This window comes from Euprymna scolopes, chromosome 18 (genome assembly GCF_053919585.1).
Source record: "Euprymna scolopes isolate OS-2025 chromosome 18, ASM5391958v1, whole genome shotgun sequence".
In the NCBI taxonomy this organism is placed as follows: domain Eukaryota; kingdom Metazoa; phylum Mollusca; class Cephalopoda; order Sepiida; family Sepiolidae; genus Euprymna; species Euprymna scolopes.
Window position 1 is genome coordinate 42,369,476 of NC_136499.1, and position 25,000 is coordinate 42,394,475.

Below are 25,000 nucleotides of genomic sequence, written 5' to 3' on the forward strand. Positions count from 1 at the left end.
TATATACAGTTGTGCCCGATATTATTCATACCCCCCCCCTTGAAAATTGAGTTTATTAGGTGTAACTTTGTTAGAATTTATTGTTTACGTCCATATTGATACATATTCTTAATAAACCTCTTCTGATCATTTTCGTCATCTTAAAATCTCGGGATACTTGTAATAAAAGAAATATACAGCTATTTATAAAATCTGCAATGTTCAAAATTAATCATACCCCCTTATTTTTTCAGTATTAATCGAGTTTCTGACTGTTTGTTTCCTGTTTGATTCTTATTTTGAATGCTTTTATACAACCTTTGATTAATTTCATTTCGTTTTTTTGCATTTTATCAGAAATTAAAATGATATCAACTGAAAACCAATAAAAGAATAAAAATTATTAGAATGAGGAAGAAAAAAGAGCTTAGTAATGATCTTAGGACTAAAATTGCGAATTCACATAAGGATGGTTTAGGTTAAAAGTCAATTTCCAAGAAATTTGAGGTCCCTACAGCAACAGTACAGAGCATCATCAAAAAATTCCAGAGCCACCACACAACAAACAACTTGATTGGTAGAGGAAGGAAAAGGAAACTGTCTGCTAGAGCCACCAGGAATATTGTAAGAAGTGTTAATGCAAATCCAACCACCACTACTAAGGACATTTTAGAAAATCTGGAGTCTTCTGGCATAAAAATATCAAGGCAAACATTGCAAAGGACTCTGCATGAAAATGGTCTGAAAGGAAGAAGACCAAGAAGGACTCCATTGCACACCGGAAAACACCTTGCAGCACGTCTAAAGTTTACTAGGAACCATGTGAATTCTCCAGAGTCCGTTTTCTCAAGTATTTTGTGGACTCACGAAACAAAAATTGAATTGTTTGGCCATATGGATGCTTCTTACGTTTGGAGGAAGAAAGGAGAAGCTTACAACCCAAAGAACACCATACCCACGGTGAAACATGGTGGTGGTAGCCTAATGTTTTGGGGCTCCTTTTCGGCTAGTGGTCCAGGTAGTTTGGTCAAGATAGATGGAACCATGAAGAAGGAGCAATATTTGGAGATACTCCAGAAAAAACATTAGACAGGATGCGGAGAAGCTCCATTTAGGACCAAACTGGGTCCTTCAACAGGATAATGATCCAAAACATACTGCCAAAATAGTCAAGAAATGGTTTGAGGATAATCAAATTAATGTTTTGGAATGGCCTAGCCAGAGTCCCGACCTGAACCCTATCGAAAACCTCTGGCACATATTGAAAACTGAGGTTAAAAAGCGGAAACCTAGAAATTTGAGGGATTTGGAGAACTACTGCATTGAAGAATGGTCAAAAATCAGTGTTGATGCTTGTAAAAACCTTGTTGATAAATATCCAAAACGGTTACAGGCAGTTATTAAGAATAAAGGGCATGCTATTGACTATTAGTAAGAGAGGTATGAATAATTTTGAACTAGTGCCATTATTGTTTTTCTTTGTATAATGTTTCAAACTTGCATAATTTATTTATTTGTTGAGTTTAAATTAAATGCTTATGCTTGATTTATTGTTTGAAATCCCTTTAATATTGTCTACCTTCTGTTTTGAGCAATAATCTTATAGAAATCTCAAAGATCCGAGGGGTATGAATAATATCGGGCACAAGTGTATATATATATATATATATTTCCTGACAATATTTTTATGTTTTTTCTAAACATTCAAAATTCAGGATGCCTTTATGAATAAAATATGAAGAAAGTTTCAACACGAAGAATTAATAATAAGAAAGGAAAAAAACAAACGCAACTATTATTTTTCATTAAAAGAAATTGTTGAGGCGTTTAACATGTAAAAAAAAAAGAAAGAAAAATGCAAAAGCACCAGTTAGACTGTGAACAAAAAAGTTTATAGTAAAGGGAGGTAATTAATAATGAAAATACTTTCTGAACTGACTTATCTCCCTTGCACGTATCTTGAACGATCTCACTTGCTACTTTAAAGTTCTGTATTTGAAAATCGATCCACTCATCTGAGTAACTAGATAATCTAGTATTGTTCTGGCTCCTATAATATATATATATATATATATATATATATATATATATATATATATATATATATATATATATATATATATATATATATATATATATATATATATAAATTTTATTTTATAAACAATTTTTGTACTTTTTTACTTTAGGGTGGTATGTTGCCATCTCAATAAAGACAATTTATCTCAAATTATTTTTAGATTTTTTTCCTCCTATTAATTTCGGTACAATCGAAAAAGTGTAGTCGAAATATTTAATTCGAACTGGAATGAATACGTGACCAACAATAATATAGTTGGAACATGAGGCCGTTTTGGGGTTTTTTTTGGGGGGGAGGTTAGTTGTTTTTTGTGTTTTTATTCTTTTTATCATATAAAAGTACAGAAGGTACCCCCGCGGCACGCGGCGATGCGTAAAACGTCAGTAGTGCACATTTTAATAGTGACGTCATCATTTCGTGTGTTTGTGTTAATTTCTATGTATAAGCGTTCGTGTTATAATTATTAATGGAGTAACGTTTTTTTTTTTTTTGTTTGTTTTTTGTTTTTTTGCTATGGATAAAAAATAATATAAAACTTACCTTTTGTAAAACAAATATATTTTTATTAACGAACTATACAGACTAGAGTTAATAAAATAAAATTAATTTTGATGTCTTCTGTTGACACATGTATTTAAAAATAATGTTCTTAAAAAGCCTCCGTACATTTTTTAAAAAAGCCCCAGACATAAGGGCCACCCTCTATCAATTTAAATAATAAAATCAAACGAATATTTTAAGGTTGATTTTGGATTTACAATTTTTATTATCTCAATAGTCTTATATTCTTTTATATGAATATATTTTTTATTATTGGAAACCTGTTATTAAAAAAAAAAACCATTTAAACTTCATATCGCATAATATTTGAATTTAATATCATTTAAAGCTTTTTAAAAATAATTATTTTTTAGATTTTTTTTTTTTTGTAATTCGAATAATTATATTACCGAGAAAAAAAATTATCCAGAAAGTGTTGGGTTTTTGGGGTTTTTTTTAACATAATATTGAATTTATGTTCAATTTTATTTACAACTTTGAAGTAAGTGAAATAACAGGATTATATATATATATATATATATATATATATATATATATATATATATATATATATATATATATATATATATATATATATATATATATATATATATATATATATATATATATATATATATATATATATATATATATATATATATATATATATATATATATATATATATATATATATATATAAAAATTACTATTTTTTTAATTATTTGATCTTTCAGCTTTAAAAAGGTCGAAACTTTTATCAACCCACATTTATTTTGCTTAGTTGTTTTCGGACCATGAAATATAGGGGGGGGGGGTAGAACACCTAAAAAAATATATATTTCCGCTAATATATTTATCGAAGCCTACTTTTGATATGTAAGTTTATTTAATAATGATTGAATATTGAAAATTTCTGGAAAATATGATTATTTGATTTTTACTAGATTTTTAAAACATGGGTGTGTGAACGGCTTAAAAAACGTCATTACATAGGAACGTTGTTTTAAAGCGTCGATAATGTAAACACGATTTTTGTTTCGCATTTTCATTATTTTTGTATGCTGTAAAAAATTTTGTTTAAATATTAGCAGTTTATTTGAAGCTTTTTCTATTAAATGGTAAAAAAGTTAGGATGATAATATTAAATTTATTTTTTTTTTACAAAGGAATCACCACTTATCAAGGCCTGAAGCTCACTCGAGGATAAGGGTTAATGAGTGTAATGTAGTCGGTGAAACAACAGCATAGTGATTGGTTGTGGGTGGGTGAAATTTGATGATTTAAAGGAGCAGCTCAACAGGAACTTGTTAACATTGGACTTGTAGATGACCATGTTGTAGTCAGCTGGAAAGCAGGCCCATGGTATAGAGTTCCACAAGCAGGTAAATAAGCTTTGTTCATGGAATTTATGTTTAGAGTAAGTCACAGATAGAGAGTTCGAGAAATTGTTGATACTGGTTGTAGCTAGATGAGTGTTTGCTGTAAAAGCCTTTCAGGAATGGAGAGGGGGTCATTGAAGCTTAGTCAAGCACTTGTCATCAAAATAATGATAGAGTAGAAAATAATGATAGACTCGCAACGTCTCTTCCACAAGAAAGAAATTGCAGGGAAGAGAAAAGGATACCACTAGGACAATGACAACAGCATATTCTTTTCATTGTTTTTACTCTCAGGTAAATATCTGATACAGTTAGACACAATTAGTCAACCGAGGATCACATCACTTTACATAAAAACATATAAGATATCAATGGATATATACCTGAGAGTCAAAACGAAGAAAAGAATATGCTGTTGTTATAGCCCTAGATATCACCTACTAAATTTTGAACCCTGTCACAGCAGAAGAGGGTGATCCAAGCAGCTCCCCTCCCCACGCCCATATGTTGCACCAGTTGTGATATGCTAATTTCTTTCACTCTGTTTTAATTTTCTTATCATTTTGTTTTTGCTGGGGATGGGGCATTCTACCGGATGCCAGGCATTCTCCCATTAGTTTAGTTACTCCAACCGAGAGATCTTTTTAAGATTCTAATCGTCTCTTCTAAGTGCTATTGGTTGTATTTCTCTTGCACTTCGTTCACCGGGTATATTTGCCAGATAGTTTTGGAAATTCTTTTTCATTAGCCCAGTTGCTCCTATAATGACTTGAATGATGGATACCTTCTTAAGATTCCAGTTCCTTTCTTTTTTCTTTCCCTTAATGCCGTATCTTCTGTACAGACCAGTGCCTGTTTGTTTGCAGGTGCTTGTTTTACTTTACATGGTCTCACGTCAGTTTATGAGATCTTATATTTATGAAAAAAAAGACTGGTGAATGCTATTATATTTCAGTCAGCATCCGTCCTTTCTGAGATACTTTGTTTTTCTTATATCGAATAACACTCCTAATATCTAACACAAAGGACTCTGTTGTTACAGGACCCTTGTTTTTTATAAGGAAAAATTTGGTGAAAATATCACTCACACAACCTTATTTTAGTCCTCCTCATGTGCACACATGAACCGAAAAAATATTTTACTTTAGACATTGGCCATATAAAAGAAACCATGTTGGTCAGTGGATTGAAACAAACATTTTTGAACACCAATACTCAGGAACATGCTGCTCCATTCACTTTCAATGTTCAACTGGGTCAACTGAGATAGAACGTTCAGAGACAACCAGACCATATCTTCTGATAAACATTACTAACTGGAACAAAATCGGTCCTGACAAGATAATTCAAAAGTACCTTTAATTTAAAGGCTTGAAAATGGAGTTTTCAGATAAAAAACAATGATTTCAACTGATTTTTTTGTCAATTCTAGTAGGTTTCAATGATAGCTTCCAAATTATACAGTCGAAGTTACCTGAATATTACTGAATTATTAAAAAAAACAACTTTAATTGTGTAAGCAGGTGAAAAATTGCTGCCATCTTTTTTTAATTCGAATGGAAAATTACCTCCCTGTTGAACTCGCCTGTGTCTTACAATCACTTTCATCAAATTCTTTTCTTTTTTTTTCTTTAATAAATAATTTTCTACCTCATCAATTTTTGTAATTTTTTGATATAATCATCTTAAAAATACAAGGAATACGTAGATACGATTGTTTACATGTAAAATTCATTTTTTGCGATTTCCGAAAATCTCGTCCCAATTCTGTAGAAGCGCCTGACTTTCAAATAAAGTTACACATAGAAAACATATCCTCGAGTGGCCTCTGGGCCTTGATAAGTGGTGATTCCTTTGTAAAAAAAAATTTTAAGTCTTGAAAATGACTTTCAAATAAAGTTACACGTAGTAAACATGTCAACCATTTTATAATTTATTATTAATAGATAGGAAATGGTTGCTATTCTAAGCGTTTTGTCATATTTGGTGGAAACGGACAAAACCTTAGGAGACAAACCCTCAGTGGACATGTAACAGTCATAAATAAAGACTTATATTTTCTCATGAGGAGAAATGTTCCTGTTAGACTTTTGACCAAGGGAAAAGTTTAACAGGCCTGTGTAATCAGTGTGATGATGCATAAAAATGAAATGTAGCTGATGAGATGATGAGAAAATAAGATGATGAACTTGTAATGTGAGTCTTAAAGATGAACTTAGATCTGATGACCTCACAAGAAGATAAAATTTGGACAGTATAGGGAGATGTGTGCAGAAAAAAATGAGTCTTTATTGGTTTGGTCATGTTGAAAAAAAATGGATTACGGTTCTTGGCTTAGTAGTTGTAGAACAGTTAAAGTGGCAGGGTCAGTTGACAAGGAAAGTTTGGACTTGAGAGTCTGGAAGTGAGGCTTGCTCCAAACTGATACGTCTTAAGATGCTTCTGACTCTTATACGGGTAGGATATTGCACCAAAAGTCAGGTACTTTCTGGTGCAATAGAATATGTAGCAGTTATAAATAAGGACTTATTTGTATTATTATTCATTGGACTACTGTTCTCATCTGAGAACAGTAGTCCAATGAATAATAATACATATAACCAATCCTCATCTCAAAAATTCAGAAACGTAAGGACTTATTTTACTCATATGGAGAAATGTCCCTGCTAGGTGATTTGGTTACACACTGATCAATCAGCTTACAAGGCATATTGGTTTCATTTGTTCTTTGCAGAATTGCTTCAGCACCTTTGGGAATCGTGATCGGTCAGGAGAGAAAGTACTAAACGTACTAGACACTCAAACATTGACTATCTTCGCCTGAAGCGTAAATAACATTTTATCTTTTATGTTCTTCACTTGGACACTTTCTTACGTTGTTTGTCATTAAAAAAGGTTTTGTTTTTCCTTTCATGCGACATTTATTGCTATGTATGCTATGTATATAGAAATGTGGAGAGAATTGATAGTTCATAAACAAATTCACTATCAACATTTAAAGGGAGATAACTCAGTTGAACCTATTTCAAATTATAAATAAATGTTGAATCTGAACATATCGGTTAATTCACCAAAAAAATTTAAGAGTTTCACTGCCTTCTTCGCCCAAATTCATGTGAAATCTGCTGGAATTAATTTTTGTGTTCTTGCGTATGTGTACAGTAAACAGGCTAAGAATGCTACAAATTTCGTTATAAATACAGAAGCAGAGGATGATCAAAACAGTTAGTAATGTTTCCGTCTGTTCCATTGTTGGATGTAAAATAATTTACCATAATTTACTGAGATGATCCACACCAAAAGATGAATTGCTTTTCAAGGAAATTGTACTTTACACAAGTAACAATGAATTAGATTCACAATATTGAAATTTTCTTTTAATGACTTTTTATCTTTCTGCAAATACTTTTTTTTTTATCCAGGCTTATAAATTTATATTGAAATTCTCTCTTCAAATATGTTACTGTTTATATTGATGTATTTGTGAATCTATCTTTAAACAAATAATCGATGCCTCCGTTCAGTCTCCAAAAACAAAGGATACACCTGTAGGGGCAATTGCACGTAATTGTGAGGCAAGGGTTGTGCCATCTTCAGCAACACTTCTCCTGAATCAGTACTGCTTGAGTCCAGTGGCAAGGAGAAGTCTAGGACGACTGGAAACAATGTAGAGATAAGTTGAGAGCACCTGGAAGTCCCAAATGATCACCCATCTTGTACTGGCCAGGTTCATCGTTGCTTAACTTCGGTGATCTGCCGGGAATCGGTGTCAAACCTGATTATAATGAACTGAAATCAATATAGAGTTAATTCTCTATTTTCAAGTGTTTTTATTAAATCAATACTGATGCATATCAGAATCCCTTTATTCATAACTAACAAAATATTCTGTTGTCCTAGCCCTAATTATTAAACAAAAGAGTGTTAATATGCCAAATTATGAGAAAACTACTGTGTTGAATAAACCTTTTAATATATATAAATGCCATTGTTTGTGTTGATTGCTATTATTAATGTTGTTCTTGAGAATTGTATTTTATTTTATTATAAAGGAATCTATGATCTTTAACATTCAAACATCATCGATAAGATTGTTCTTTATAAGTGCATCTAAATTTTATAAACAATGCTCGAGTTCTATACGCTTCTGATATTTATTTTTTTGATTTTTGTAGCTATTCAACGTGCAATCAAATCTTGTTAGGCGATAATTAACAAATTTTATGAAAACGTTTCATCTTTAAGAGATGAATAGATCACTGTGACCTGTTCAGTCAGTATTTGTAATATATATTATTAACTATTATTTGCTTAACTTTGATATCTTAATCAAAATGTTTCACAAAATCAGAATGGATTGTAATATAAAAGACGCTTTCTTTTCTCTCTCTCATACTCTCTCTCTCTCTCTCTCTCTCTTTCTCTCTCTCTCTCTCTCTCTCTCTCTTTCTCATGTAAAATAATCCGTTTGAAACATTATTTTACATATGGTTACATCTCTAAGATGCAGAGGTTTAATAACAGAAAAAAAATATAGCTCATCTTTTTTTTATTTTTTCGTTGACAGCATAATAGTAAAAAAGTATGGAAAATATTTGGTGTTATAACAGAATGAAAATTTATGTTTTACCTGAGCCGACAGTTTTAGTAAACGTGTCACATAAACTCAATTATTCCCTTTTTTATGGAAATCGCTCCAGAGAAGGCAGGAAGCTACTTGATGCAAAGTATTAACTAGAACGAAAGACGAGTATCATAAATACAGCAGATGTCTATTGGCCTTAGTCTTGAAAAGAGCAAGGCTGTATATCGGAGGAAAACAGTAAGCTGGGAGAGAGTTCCACAAGCTTGTAGTTCTTGAGAAAAAAATAACTGAAATCGGAAGTTGTATTAAAACAAAGTATCAAAATAGCGAATTGATGGAGACCACTAGATCAACGAGTCAGATGAGCTGGAACATAGGAAGCAGAGAATCCTGGAGAATACATGGCATAATAGTATTTATAGAAAAAGACTGAGACTAGCAACTTCATGTCTGTGAGAGAGAAAAAGAAAAGGTGAGGCGAATCAAATTAGATACATTTCTGCAGCTAATCAAGAACCCTCCAATGGGACAGAGATTCTCCAGCTCTGTTACATATTGCATTTTTTTCTTTTTTTTTTACAAAATGGAAAAATAAAACTTCTTTTTTAAAGTTGTGTGAATTATTTCCCTTGTGGTATTTATTACAAACTGATTTATTCCCCTTCTGTCTTGCACCATATATTTACATCAGCCATATTTAAAACGTCCAACATGGCAAAATGTTTGCATCTTTTTTCACTATTTCGTGTGTTCGATTCAAATTATTAGAACCTATTATTAAATTATTATGCCTTATTGCATTATTTTGATTATTTGGATTATTGTTTTTTTTATGTTTTAGTTGATGTAACCTCCGACCTTCTTCAGGCGTATCTTTTCAAACTTGGGACTCTTTAATGTCAAACTCGGAAACTTATAAAGAAATTCGAAAAGACGTACATGAAAGATGGTTAGAAGTGAAAATGAAAACAAAGATAAGAATGAAAGTTCAAACAAACCAAATATTACAATTTTTTGGAGTTTTGTGTGTGTGTGTGTGTGTGTGTGTGTGTGTGTGTGTGTGTGTTTCTGTGTGTGTTTCTGTCTATGTATGTGTGTGTGTGTGTGTGTGTGTGTGTGTGTGTGTGTGTGTGTGTGTGGCGGGGGGAGGGGGGTGATGTCTGTGTGTGTGTGTGTGTCTGTCTGTCTGTCTGTCTGTGGGGTATGTGTTTCTGTCTATGTGTGTGTCTGTGTGTGTGTGTGTCTGTCTGTCTGTGTCTGGGTGTGTGTGTGGGTATGTGTGTTTGTATCTGTCTGTGGGCATGTGTGAGTGTGTCTGTCTGTGGGTATGCATGTGTGTCTGTGAGTCTTATTTAAAGTTATTTGTCTCTTTATCTATATATATAAAAATGTAAAGTTGGTTCGTTCTAAACAAATAAAACCCTATTTCTAAGTTACCAATTTATTTGAAATTTTCAGACAACCCATCTTTAGAGTCGAGGTATGTTTTTATGTTATTGAAATAAATTTACCTCGCGATTTATTAAAATTAAAATATTAAATAAAATAAATATATTTTTTTTACTGCGAATCTGTTCTGTTGATAAAACTGAACTTCCGGTTCGATTCATTTCACAGCCACGAATTGACGAAAGATTTCATTTTCTGTTAACTCGATAAGTAAAAAAAAAACAAAAAAACTTACTCATGCAGAGAGTGATCCGTGCTGAAATAATAATGTTATTATTTAAAAAGCCATTCTTAACATGGGGAAAGGAGGGTGTTTTGTACCTATTCTGTACTTTAACCTTACAATTGAATAAAAACATATCATAAAACTTTAAACGTGGAAAACGATTTTAAAAAAATAGCGCGGATCACTCTCTGCATTAGCACACACACACACAAAAATAATAATAATACCATCCATATTTTAAAACTTTAAATTCATTTATGTACTTATGTTTTTTAAATTTTATTTATGTTAAGGCTTCACTCATGAAACATTACGTTTTAATTGTTTAGTTTATTTTCACGGCATTGTTTACATAAAAAAGTTTGTTTTAACTTTTTCTAAACTGTTTCATTTTTACGACATGCCTCAACGTATTATAAACACCCTAACCCCCCCCCCCCATGTTAAAAAAAAACAAAAAAAACGCCCTTCCATAAACCTCGAAAGCCGTTCTTAACATGAGGAAGTTAGGGTGTTTATAATATGCTGGGGCAAGTCGTAAAATTAACAAAGTTGCTATCTATTATTTATTGCAAAAATTGCTTGAAATTTATTTATTTGACAAAAAAATTAAATTTTGGTACTCCTTGGGCGTTGAGTTCCATGGCGACCAGTAGAAAAAAATAATAGTCGCTCCCTTAGTCTCCCACCTCACCCCGCGCGTAACATATTTTATTTACTGGCGTTGCCGTAACTAAACGATTATCTGTCACATTTACAAACATTTATTTATTTATTTATTTATTTTGAAAAAAGTTTTACTTTTTATGAATATTAAAAGAAAAATGGGTACTCATGCATGCAGAGAGTGATCCATGCTGAAATAATAACGTTATTATTTAAAAAGCCATTCTTAACATGGGGGGTGTTTTGTACCTATTCTGTACTTTAACCTTGCAATTGATTAAAAAAAAAAAAAACACGATTTAAAAAATAGCGCAGATCACTCTCTGCATTAGCACCGAAAAATATTACTAAAAATTTATTAATAATTTCTCACTTTTTACAAACATTTGATTTTAAATTTCTTTTTAAATGACGACTTTTATCGACTTTTTTTTTTAAATATCCCCCCCCCCAGGGTGTTTATTCCGAAATCCGTTGTTAACATGGAGAGGTTGGGGGTGTTTATTCTGAAAGCCGTTCTTAACATTTGTGGAGGTGGATCTAATGTAAAAAAAAAAATAAAATAAATTTAAAAAAAAAACTAAATCATTTACAAATAACTTCTCACTTTTACAAATATTTTTTAATTTATATGCGCAGATGAACAAATTGTTGAATAGTGCGAAAACAAAACATTTAGGTCCACCTCCACAATTTTCTTTTTTAAATGACGACTTTTATTGATAAATAAATTTACTTCTCCGCAACTTTTATTGATAAATAAATCTACTTCTCTGCCACGGGCACTGAACCCCTCCTTTTTTTTTTTTAATAGTATTTTCGGGTGGGTATGCTGACAACAAATATCAGTTAAATTTTGCAAATAGCCCCCCCCCTCCAAAAGTGGTGTTTATTCCGGAAGCTGTTCTTTATATGAGGAGGTTGGGGAGGGGGGTGATTATAAGGTGGACCTAATCTAAAAAAAAAAACAAGTTGTTTATGCGCACATAAGCAACTATTTTTTTATTAACTTTTTTTTTTAATTTTTAATTTAAAAATTAGTAAATTTCAATGAATAGAATAATAAATCATTTATCATTAATATGTGTTTTTGGTTTTGTGTTGAATGAAACTTTTTTTTTTCATTACAACAATAATGAATCAATTTAAATCTTCCGGCATGCGTTTAAGGGTTACGAAATTATCAATAAATCGTTTAGTTACTAAGCCAACGTCAGTAAATAAAAAAAATGTTACATGCGCATGCATTAGCCTTGACTGGGAGGGGGGGGCTAAGGGAGCGACCATTAAATAATTATGCTGGTCGCCATGGAACTCAACGCCCAAGGAGTACCTTAAGTGGCACTTATGCACTTATGTTACCGTGCTATTTTTTAAAATAGTATTTCCTGTTAAATTCAAATTTTACAATATGTTTTTCTTTTATTAATTTGTTAAGTGAAAGTACAGATAACCCGGTCGGTTTCTAATGCGAGGAAAATCTACCCCCCCCCAAAAAAAGGGGTACTCTGGATAATAACAAAACATTAAAATTGCCTCAGTCTCGAAAGATTTCTTCTCTACTGAACGAGGAAAAAAACGGTGAAGTGTAGTTCACCTTCTGTTTCTCTCCCCCTCTCTCAACATCTCTCTCTATCCATCTCTCCCTTTCCCTCTCTCAATCTATCTTTCTCTCTATATCACCCTCTCCATCTCTCTTTGAGCCCCTTTCTCTCTCTAACTCCCTCTATCTCTCTCCTTTCCTCTTTTTCATCCCTCTCTGTTTCTAACACTCCACCTCTCTCTCTCTGTTTATCTATCAATCCCTTTATCTCTCTATCTCCTTCTCTTTCTCTATTTTCCTCTCACTGTCTCTTTTCTATCTATATATCTTCCTCTCTATCTGTCCATCTCTAATCCCTCATCCTATTTTAGTCTCCTAAATTAATTACAGTGAATAAGGCATTGTCAAAACATGGATAAATCCTATTTTAGTCACCTAATTTACTGACTGTGAGAATAGAAGTTATTTGGAAATTACTGCTACCTTGAACAGCACCAGAAGTAACTGGTAAAACCTTTCTAATTAAATTGATTCTGGCAGCCATTTGGTAACAAAATGACATAGCCTTAGCCCTTGCTGCATGAGGAATACCTGCGACCTTGCTGCCAAGTAGAAGAATTATTTATTCTACTTTAAAACATTCAACTTTTCAAAAATCTCATCTTCAACATCTCCAAAACATCCAATATGGGGAAAAATATTGCAGAAATGCAAACTTATTGTTTAGGATGAATGCACAATGGTACGCAAAAAATCACTTGAGGCTCTTGGTCGATCCTTGCAAGATTTGCGTGGCAATGTCAGACCATTTGGGAATGCAGTAATATTGCTTGCAGGAGATTTCAGACAAATGTTACCTGTTATTCTTCAATCAACACCAGCAGATGAAATAAATGCTTGCCTCAAATACTCTACTTTTTTGTTCCATGTGAAGACATTAAACTTAACTCAAAATATGCATGTACAGTTGCAGACTGTTCGATCCGCACAAAAACTTTTGCATCACTTGTGGGAAATTGGGTACGAAAAAGTGCCAGCTGATCAGAGTTATGGGCAAAATTCTTTGACTTTTAACTTCTGTAATTTCTGTAATTTTATTTCATCAAAAGAATAGTTAGTTTAAAAGGTTTTTGCAGATATTCAAAATATAAGAATTCCATTTGACTGAGTGAATGAGCTATTCTTGCAGGTCAATACAAAGACGCCCATGAACTTAACGCTATAATTAAATGTAAAATTCCAAGTGAGGTAGTCAAATACAAATCCATCGACACTGTTGTTAAAGCAGATAAAGTGGTTAATTATCCAACAGTTATATTTGCCAGGGATGCCACCGCATGTATTGTAACTGAAATTTGGTGTACTAATTATCATGTTGTGAAATATAAACCAATCCAAGCTTTGTAATGGCACATAGCTTGCAGTAAAAACAAAAATAACAAACAATATCATAGAAACAGCAATCTTAACAGGACCTTTCACAGATGAATATATCTTCATTCCATGCATTCCTATGATTCCACCGGATACATCATTACACTTTAGCAAATTGCACTTTCCAATTTTATTGTCATTTGCAATAACCATCAACAAAGCACAGGGAACAATCTTTACAATTGTGGGCCTTACAGTTACACACTGACTGTTTTTTCACATGGACAATTTATGTTACATATTCAAGAGTCACCAAACCGGAAAATCTCTATATCAGCTAAGAAAATGGAACAACAAAAAGTGTGTACCCATGCAAAATGGAAATTTAAACATATAAGAAACATGCTTTTTCTCATTTTGGAACTTTTTCCATTGCGCCAATCTGAGCCACAGCAACGCGTGGCAGGGTACAGCTAGTCTATAATATAAATCTCACCTATCTGTTTAAATGTATGTATGTATGTATGTTTACATGTCTGCCTAAAACTTTCAACAGACACGTCAGAATGTGACAAAACTGGTATCGTTTTAAACCTCAAACTTTCGGGCGACAAATATCGAAAAATTGGCCCAAAACATTAATTTCTTCACCCTCAATGGGGCAGTTTTCTACAAGAAGGGGTCACTTTTTTTTTAAAGTCATCTACTCTTTTCGATTGACTTGCCTTAATTTTGACGTTCGTCACTTCCGGTTTTGCAACAGTATTTTTCACATTCTTTTCCTCCTTCGTGGTACGGGTTCGAGCCTGCCTGCCTACTACCACTTTTTTTTTTTTTTTTTGCTCAACAACACACCTCCAAACACCCGGGCAACGCCGGGCACCCAGGCTAATTTGTCAATAATTTTAAAATTTATAATTAGGTTAGTGTTGTTCTTATTGTTTTGTTGCCTCCACCTTGCTGAAGCAGCTAATGAAAGGGGAGCCTTTGAATCGTCCCCGACTATATCAACCATCTAGCTTAGCTTTCATTTATTTTGCGTGCACAGGGGTGATCTAATAAAAGCCCATAACTCTAGGTGTGTAAGCTTTATATTTACATCATCATCATCATTCATCATATTAGGATTTTAATGTACGAATATATTTAAAAAAAAAAACAAAACAAAACAAAAAGGATTTTTCTCGTTATAGTCTCATTATTTTTTTTTTGTTTTGTTTTTTGTTTTTTTTAAGTAAATGAAATAATGTAACATCATAATAATAGGAAATATAAAAATTTCAAAAATGGCTGCAGTCAAGAAAGTTCAAATGCATCAAAAAAAAACATACAAACGCAAAGTTTTTTAGTTTGTTTTTTTTTTTTTTTTTGACAAATTGCATTTATTCCAACATAGACGTTTGGGATTTGGAGGATAAAAAAAACTAAAGAAAAAAAAGAAAAAGAAAACAAACAAACAAACAATGGCAGTGATGATTCAACAGGAATACACAGAATGCATGCTATTCAAGGTCATCCCTATAAGACGCCTAGAAATGTGACATTTCAGGTCTTTTACTACAGGTAAGATTTCCAGTCAGCAGAAAGCTTTTTAGCAGTTAACACTTTATTCTCATTGTTCCAAGATTCTGATCCATTAAATTTATTATTTCAGCTGAGATTCTGCATTACAAGTTTGTGAATAAAAGTCAGAATCTAATTTTACCGAGAACATTTTTTTTCGTCATTATTCATTAAAAATAAAATTTTTAAAATTCATACTGTTTAAATTTCTTAAGCCAAATGTGCTCGTTTTATATATATATATATATATATATATATATATATATATATATATATACACACACACACATTATATATACACACACACATTATATATATATATATATATATATATATAGTGTAAAAATTTGAAGAGCCTTGTTTATCCAAGAAATACCTTTTTCGGCATTTATTTAAAGTTTTCCATCTCTTCATTTATAGAAATTTATCAATAACACTGGTCAACAAATTTTTATTTTTTTTCTTTGGCAGACCATCTAGGAGTGTTTTCTGGGGTTTTGAAGTTCGCTGATTACGAATATAACATTGGTTTTGCCAGATTGGCTCTAGTTTAGAAGATACTGATAGCCCCAAATAAGCCTAAACTGCTAAAATTCTCCCTGAAATACTTCAATATAGAAGCAGTAAATAATAATTTTCTGCTATTATTGAATCATTATAATGATTATGTATATATTGAAGTATTTCAGGGAGAATTTTTATATAATTATTTATATAGGAAGAATTTTTATATAATTATATACTGTAATTACTTAATAACATGTTCCATATATATAGTTGCAGTATAAATTAAGCAGTAATTAAGAATTTTCTTTTTAATTCCACAATTGAAAATGAGTTCCAGAGAGAAAATGAGTTCTTCTAGAAGATGTTGCAGATATGAACCGGATGTCTTTTGTTACATCTGTGGAAAGTATATGATGGCACAACAAAAGAGGAATATTACAGACTTTGTCAAGAGGGCGTACAAAGCATACTTCGATATGATACTTGGTGACCAAGACAAGTCTTGGGCCCCACATATGGTGTGCAAAACCTGTGTAGAAAGTCTCCGCGGTTGGACCAACGGTAAGCTGAAGTTGAAGTTTGCTGTACCAATGGTGTGGAGAGAGCCCAACAATCATTTTGATGACTGCTACTTCTGTCTCAATGACATGACGGTGTTTAACAAGCACAAGAAAGCAAATTGGCAGTATCCGAGCCTGGATTCTGCTATCCGTCCTGTTGCGCACTCTGAGGATCTACCTGTGCCTGTTTTCACCAGTTTGCCTGAAATCGATGAAACCGAAGAGATTCCAGCTGATCTTTCAATATCAAGTGATGATAGCTGTAGTGACTATGAAGAACCCTCAAATGGCCCTCAGCTTTTCAATCAATCTGAACTTAATGACCTAGTGCGAGACCTTTGTTTTTCGAAGGAGCAGTCTTACGTTCTTGCATCACGACTCCAAGAGAAAAACATTCTTGATTCTGGCACAAAAGTAACATACTATAGGACAAGGGAAGGCAGCTTGCTTCGTTTCTTTTCTAAAGAAGACGACCTGGTCTTTTGTAATGACGTTTCTGCACTTCTTAACTGCATGGGGATCTCATCATATGACCCAGCAGATTGGCGTCTCTTCATAGATAGCTCGAAAGCAAGTCTAAAAATTGTACTTTTGCACAATGGCAATAAGTTTGCTCCTGTACAAATTGGCCATTCTACCAAGATGAAAGAAAAGTATGCTGCTATCAAATTTGTTCTTGAAAAGCTGAATTACAACACTCATAAATGGCTAATTTGTGTGGACTTGAAAATGGTGAATTTTCTGCTTGGTCAGCAAAGTTGGTACACAAAGTATCCCTGCTTTCTTTGTTTGTGGGATAGCAGAGCAAGAATCCAGCACTGGAGAAGGGAGAACTGGCCAGAACGATAAAGTCTCGAAGTCGGCACAGCCAACGTCATCAATGAGCCTTTGGTACCCAGGGATAGAATCATCTTCCCTCCATTGCACATAACACTAGGGCTCATGAAGCAGTTTGTTAAGGCGTTGAACAAGGATGGGGATTGCTTCAAGTACATATGCAGGCAATTTCCAGGTCTTTCCATCGAAAAAGCTAAAGGTGGCATCTTCGATGGACCTCAGATTCGAACGCTCATGAGGGATTCTGACTTCACTAATCATATGAACACGGTTGAGTTAAATGCTTGGGTGTCCTTCACAGATGTAGTGACAAACTTTTTGGGAAATCACAAAGCTGACAATTACAAGCAATTGGTCCGTAAGATGCTTACTGCATACGGAAAACTAGGGGCAAATATGAGCATTAATATTAATTTCTTGTTTAGCCCCCTCGACAGATTTCCTGGTAATCTTGGTGATTACAGTGAGGAGCAGGGAGAGAGATTCCATCAAGACATCAAAACAATGGAAGAGAGGTATCAAGGCAAATGGGATGAGCACATGATGACAGACTACTGCTGGAACCTTTTGAGAGACTGCCCAAAAGTTGCTCACAAGCGAAAATCGTATAAACATCAATTTTAGTTTTGTGAATAAAATATTGTTTTGTGTGTTCATTGTAACTAAGAATCTAGTGTATAATGCTTTGCATTAATTTATGATATATAACTGATTATGTAAATGTTTTTTTTGCACTTGGAGAATTAAAATTCAGCAAATTTTTAGCAAATTTTTTGTATATCCTCGAAATCTATGAAAAGTGTTCAGTTATAGGATAAATGAAATGATGTTATATCTAACTTAACTTGTTAGATTGAGATTTTACACTGTCTTTGTGGTTTAAGATTATCATAAAAATCAATATCTGACATTTATGCACTATTTAGCCGTTTTTTGTACGTTTAGCTATGGTCGAGAATGGGTGATTTCAGACAAACGACCCCCCTGTGATATCTCAAAAACTAGAGCCAATTTGAAAATACTAATGTCAGATTCGGATTCAGCGCCCTTGAAAACCCCAGAAACCAATCTTACTTTGCCTGCCAAAAATATTGTGTTGACCAGTGTAATTTAAAAATTTACAATTACCAGTTATGATTTGGTATGTAAACACATAAAAACACTAAACTAATCTCATAGCGAATGCTTTTTTTTTAAATTTCTAACTGTCATATCAATTATCTAAAAAAATTCATATCACCTCTCGTAAAAAAATCCCAGTTGCACAATCGCTAGGCCTTTTATAGAGGGATACCTTGATGTCATTCAATTAGTCATCACTAAAAGTGGGTTGGAGAATGTATCGGTCAAACTAGTACATGTTGCATTATAGTACTTGTTCTGTGTGAAGAACAAATCTTCAACGTTAGATTTTTTTTTCAAAGGCTAACCAGTCAATATTTTAGGTTGAGATTTCTTTTTTAATAATCAATTGAGCCAATTACATTTTTTTTTTTAATTTTTTTTACAAAAAACAAATGAATTATAATTTTGAATTGAATTTAGATTTTTTTTATTTCTGTCTTCTTTTTTCATTATCTTTTGTTGATTTTTTTTACCAAGTTTTATGAAAAAAAGATAAAAGCAAAGAAAACCAAGTTTTTTTTTTAGATGAAATGCAGTTTGTTTTTGTTTCTTTTTAAAGATTTAAACAAAAGCCTCTTTAAAAAAAAACGATAAAACTTAGTTTAAAAAAAAAACAAAAAATAAAAGCAAGTGTTAAAAATATAAAACCAATTTAAAAAATAATAAAACCAGGTCTTAAAAATGATAAAAACAAGTTTAAAGAAAAAATACAACTAAGCTTTTTAAAATAAAGCCAAGTCTTAAAAAAAAATTAAATTAAAGTTTAAAAAAAAAAATAAAACCAAGTTTTTAAAAAAGTTAAAACCAAACATAATTTTTAAAATAGATGAAACCATTTTTAATAAAGATAAAAGCAAGCTTTAAAAAAAAGATGAAAGCAAATTTGTTTGTTTTTGTTTTTTAATTGAAAACACGGATTCATTTTTTGATGGCATTAAACTGTACGTTTCACAGAGCAGTTCACTGAAGAGAGGAGAAAAAAATCTAATAAAAAATTTTACAGAAGTGAAAATATATAAACTTTACTTTCTTTTACAATGAAAGCATTTCAAAAACAACTTATTTATATATATATATATATATATATATATATATATATATATATATATAATAAGTAAATGATATAAGTATCCAACACAATTGAATAATGACTAAAAAAATAAAAAAATAAATAAAGATTTAGTAGAATTGTTTATTTAAAAAAAATTATTTTACTTCATGCAACTTTCAGTAAAATGTAATATATTAAAATATATTTTCCACAAAATCAATTCTTCATTTTTGTCTTTAAAGCTATCATACATACAATTATTATTTCATGTGTCCACATAAAACGTTATAGGAGATATAGTATTTTATTACCGTTTTTTAGTATTTACTTCCATAGTATTCAATATATGAGCAGAGATGGTAGTATGTTAGGAAAATATATTTATGGCATAATGGCACTTAATCTACACAAAGGCTTCTGCATTTCATCATCGAAGGAAATCGTCAGGCTAAAATGCATTTTAATTTGGTTATTCTGAAATGCACAAGCCTCTGCATAGTTTAATGACCATAAATATGCTTTCATAATTTACTATATATATATATATATATATATATATATATATATATATATATATATATATATATATATATATATAATAAATGGTTAAAAAAAATCCGACGATATGAATTTAAAATGAAAAGGTAGGAAGAAAATGTTCGACGATTCGTCAGCTCTGTGGGTTTAATTCAAGAGATTGTAATTTCTCTTAGCTGTTTTCAAATGTGAAATTTGTAATATAATTATGTTTCTTTGAGCTGTTTTCAAATGTTAAGCCGAAAGGAAATACTTTACATTTGAAAACAGCTAAACAAAACATAATTATTATATTTAAATTTACAATCTTTTGAATAAAACCTAAGAACAGACGAATCATCAAGCATTTTGTTTCTTCCTTCCCATTTGAAATTCATATATATATAAGTTTGGATAAAATCTGGCCAAATACAAAGATGAAATGGAAAACACAATCAAATAAACTCTATAGTGAGGTTTCAATAGTTCGTCTTCATTAAAAAAAAAACAAACTTTCTCAGCAATGATTGAAGGATGTTATGGAGAGAGAAAGAAAATGAATTAAAAAAAATGAGTGATTTCAAATTTCCTTTCAGAAATGTTTTTTTTTTCTCATAGCTTTTATTAAAAAAAATTTTTACATATGTATCAAACACTTTTTCTCCATTATTTCCTCTCCTCCCATTCCCCTTGCTAATATATCTAATGTTTATGCTTTCATTGGTATGTTCTCAACACAAAGTATATCATCTTTCATATGTTACTGGGGAAATCTTTTTAATAATAAAAACGAAACGTTGAAATCTCACTGGATGAGTTAACTTTTTTTTATATTGTTTTAGTAAAGCCCCTTTTTTTAGTCGCGTGCAAGCGACTCTATAAGTCGGTCGGTCCGTCGGTCAGTCTGTTGGCCGGTCAGTCTGTCGGTCTGTCCGTAACACTTTTGTGCTTGGCCTTTTTGGTTAAGATCAAAGATCTGTTGTTAATAGATGCTATTCTTAGCTTTTTAAGCTTTTCTTGGCCTTTCAGCCAAGATCAAAGTGTAGTATCTGTAATTTTATTAATATTGTTATCTTTTTTGTATTTTTTGATATAAATAAAAAATGTTTTCAAATTGGGTTTAAGTAGGAACACCCCCCCCTCCCACCACACACACATAAATACAAATTTAAAAGGGTAACCATGATCAAAGATGCTGGCCAAGAGAAAAATCATTTCAAATTTACAATAGAGACGAGATGAATCAACCAACCCCACCCCCCTTCTTTTTGAGTTGGCCTTATGCCTAAGTTTCTTTATTCATTTTCTCTATTGTATTTTTTCCTGTGAATAAAAAATTTAATATCTCAAAGCGTAGTATCTGTTCTTACTACATGCTGTACTTATGTTTGTAACTTTGTGATATAAAGTGGGGGATCACTTTTCTGTATTAATTTAATGTAAAATGATCACTCATTTTACAACCAGTCAGCCTCAAAATCATTCAAGTCATTCTCCAGATCATTCAAGTTGTTTTTGAAGGACTCCAGTTATTTTTTAAGCATTCAACTCATTCTTAAGATCATTCAATTCATCCTTAAGTTCATTAAAGTCATTCTAAGTCATTTACTTTTTATTTATTTAAGTTATTTCAACCCATTTTTCGGTCATTTTAGTTTATCTTTAAGAATTTCATGTCAATTCTACATTCACGCATTCATTCATTACACGAGAGCATGCAACTAATGGCTATCGGCCTTGTTTCTTTTGTTCTTTAATTCGTATGTAAAATCCATTATAGCATATATGAAAGGTTTTAACTTAAAAATCTCCTTGTCTACCTTAAAACTTGCCATCTTTTGAATGATAAGCCAAAAATCATTGATTAAGAATTAACCTAAAAACAAAATTTAAAAAAAGCAAACAAATAATGGGATTCTAAAAAAATAAAATTCTCAGTGCACAAAATATTTTTTTTGTAATTATTAATTTTTTATTAAATTCTTTTTTTCTTTTTTTCATTTTGTTTTCTCTTTGATGGTTGTTTTTGGTTTTCAAGTTGTTATTGTTCTTATTATTAAAAAATAAATTAGAATTTCAAAAATCAAACTTTTTCTTTGAAAATTTTATTCCGATTTCTCGTTTTTCTTTCAATTCTGGTCATATTTGTCTCTTTTTTTATTTTTCTGTTCCACGCATCAATTTTTTTTCAATTTGTCATTATTTTATTTGGTTGTTGCCTAAAACAAATCACGGTCTGCAGATCAGGAGCCAAATATATATTATAAATACCTTACCTTATATTATATACATAAATAGAGTTAAAACAATGTTTTGAACTTTTGAAATATTTCAAAAGTTCAAAACATATTGTTTTAATAGATCAGACTATTGTTCTCATTTTGAGTATTATTTGTGCAACGTTTCAGTCAGTGGAGCCTCTGACCTTCCGTCAGGCATGTTGATCAACATCTTGGAAAAGAAAGGAGAAAAGTTACCGGCTCCTTAGATGGCTTTATTATAGTTACCTCCCCTTTGTCAACCAAATTTTTTTTCACACATACAAAACCACAGTGAAAAAATAAAACAACTCCAAGAATACAAAACCATCTACGGAGCCAGTAACCTTTCTCCTTTCTTTTCCAAGATGCCGACAGAAACGTCGCACAAATAACACTCAAGATGAAAACAACAGTCCAATCAAAACAAGTAATCATTCCTCATCTAAAAAAAAGAATTCAGAACTTCTAAACATATTAATTATGATTCCAAATGTTTGTCCAGAATAAATACTTAATCAGTTCAATTTCCATATATGCTTTTTTCTAAATAAATAAAAAAAAATTTTAAAAAGACAAAAAAAAAACCAACATCTTTATTAGTAAAGCTACACTTTATCATATAAAATTTAATCTTCATATCTAACATACCTAATCTAGAAAATAATAATCCAGTAATTCGTAATATGGACATAAACATATTTTGAAATCTACTGATGATAAATTATTTATCTCTACTTATGTCCATATTACGAATTACTGGATTATTATTTTCTAGATTAGGTGCAACTGAAACATTGCTTGACATCGTCAAAACACATTTGGTCAATACATCATATCGTTATCGAAGATATATTACAGTGTGTGTGCATGCATGTTTTACTTTTTAAAAAATATTTTTATTCATACAATTGTTTCTGCCCATACGAAAACCACACACACACACATATATATATATATATATATATATATATATATATATATATATATATATACAGTGTTTCATGGTAAACAACTGATAATCCCTTGAAAAATAAATTATTGGTATTATAGTAAATTCGAGAGCGAGTTGATGCAGTGATTGCAGGTTATTAAATGACTTACTGACTGGATGGTTTTCTAATGAATGATAAAAAAATATTTTTTTGTATAGTTTTAAAGGTTAAAACTTCAAAGACTATATATATATATATATAAACTGGATTCAATATCCGGAACACTTTGTTCTTTTATTTAAGGGAGATGGTGTTTGATCAATACTGCTGGGAAGTCATTATTTGATATACTGTTTTGTTTCTCAATTTCCGAAAACAGTGTTTCATGTTAACCAACTGATAACCCCTGAAAACTTAGGACTATTGTGAGTTCGAGAAAGCAAGTTGATTCAGCGACTGCAGGAGATTAAATGACTTTCTGACAATATAATTTTCCAACGAAGGGTTCTACCAATGCTTTTTTATATATGATTTCATTGTTAATATTTTGTGGTTTATCCATTTTTACATACATTCTGCCAGATTTTTTCCGTGTATATATATATATACATATAAGCCACATGGTAGGCCACTTAAGACATGGATGATGACGACTTGATCATAGTGGGCAGCACAAGCCGGGCAGTACAAGCGAAATGGCAGCAGACAGCAGTAATTGGAAGTCATTTGTGAACGGTAGTATCAAACTAGAAGACGAAAAATGAAAATAATAACATTGATTTATTTCAACTTTATACTTATATATCATATAAAATTTAATCTTCATATCTAACATACATATAAACTTTATTCCAATATATATATATATATATATATATATATATATATATATACTATTATTATTATTTATTTATTTAAACTTTATACTTATATATATATATATATATCAAATTTAAATCTTCATATATAACATACATATAATTTTATTCCTTTACATATATATATATATATATATATATATATATATATATATATATATATATATATATTATTATTATTATTATTATTATTAACGTTTCATGAAACCTTAATAATTAAGACTAAAAAGTCTACTCTCGGCAACATCTCCTTTCAATGTGGCTACTAAAATCTGTTTCGATTTGGGAGTTAAATATTAAAACGTAAAAATATAGTTAAGTAATTTTTCACAGAGGAAATATGAATTTCTTAATAATGGCTAATGTTAGTATAACGTACTTGGAGAGTAAAAAACATCGGCCAAATCTGGCATTGCATGAGATGACATTTTAAAAGAAAAATATTATATATATATAATATATATATATATATATATATATATATTTCATATTTGTCTCTAACAAGTTGTTTGATGGACTTCTGCTATTCAACGAAACACATGTAAGTCATAACATAAACATTTGAATAAAATACTATGAGTATGAATTGAATACATCTTATAGTTTTGGAATGGCAACTAGCGATATGTGTGCGTGTGTGTGTGTGTAATTTAAATATTTTAAGTATCTGTTGAATCCAAATGGAAATATTAGTCTAATATTGAATTAATATAACATATATTAAACGCCATATTTCGGACTCGTACAGTTCAATGTATTAAACGTACAGAGGAAATGTATAGAAATAAGGATTTTCAGACAACTTAACGCATACCAAAGAATAATTATTTCAATATTAAACGATCTCTTTCAGGTTTAGAAGGGTTATGATCGAAATAATTGTCTTGTATGTGTTAAGTTGTCTGTTAATCATATATATATGTGTGTGTGTGTGTGTGTGTGTGGTGGT

General features: G+C 31.2%; 1 long non-coding RNA gene across 2 annotated transcripts in view; it reads left to right on the forward strand.

Moving 5' to 3' along the window:
* The window catches only part of LOC145297590 (uncharacterized), a 496,342-nt gene that overhangs the window by 280,599 nt on the left and 190,743 nt on the right, over positions 1 to 25,000 (forward strand). The window lies entirely within an intron of this gene.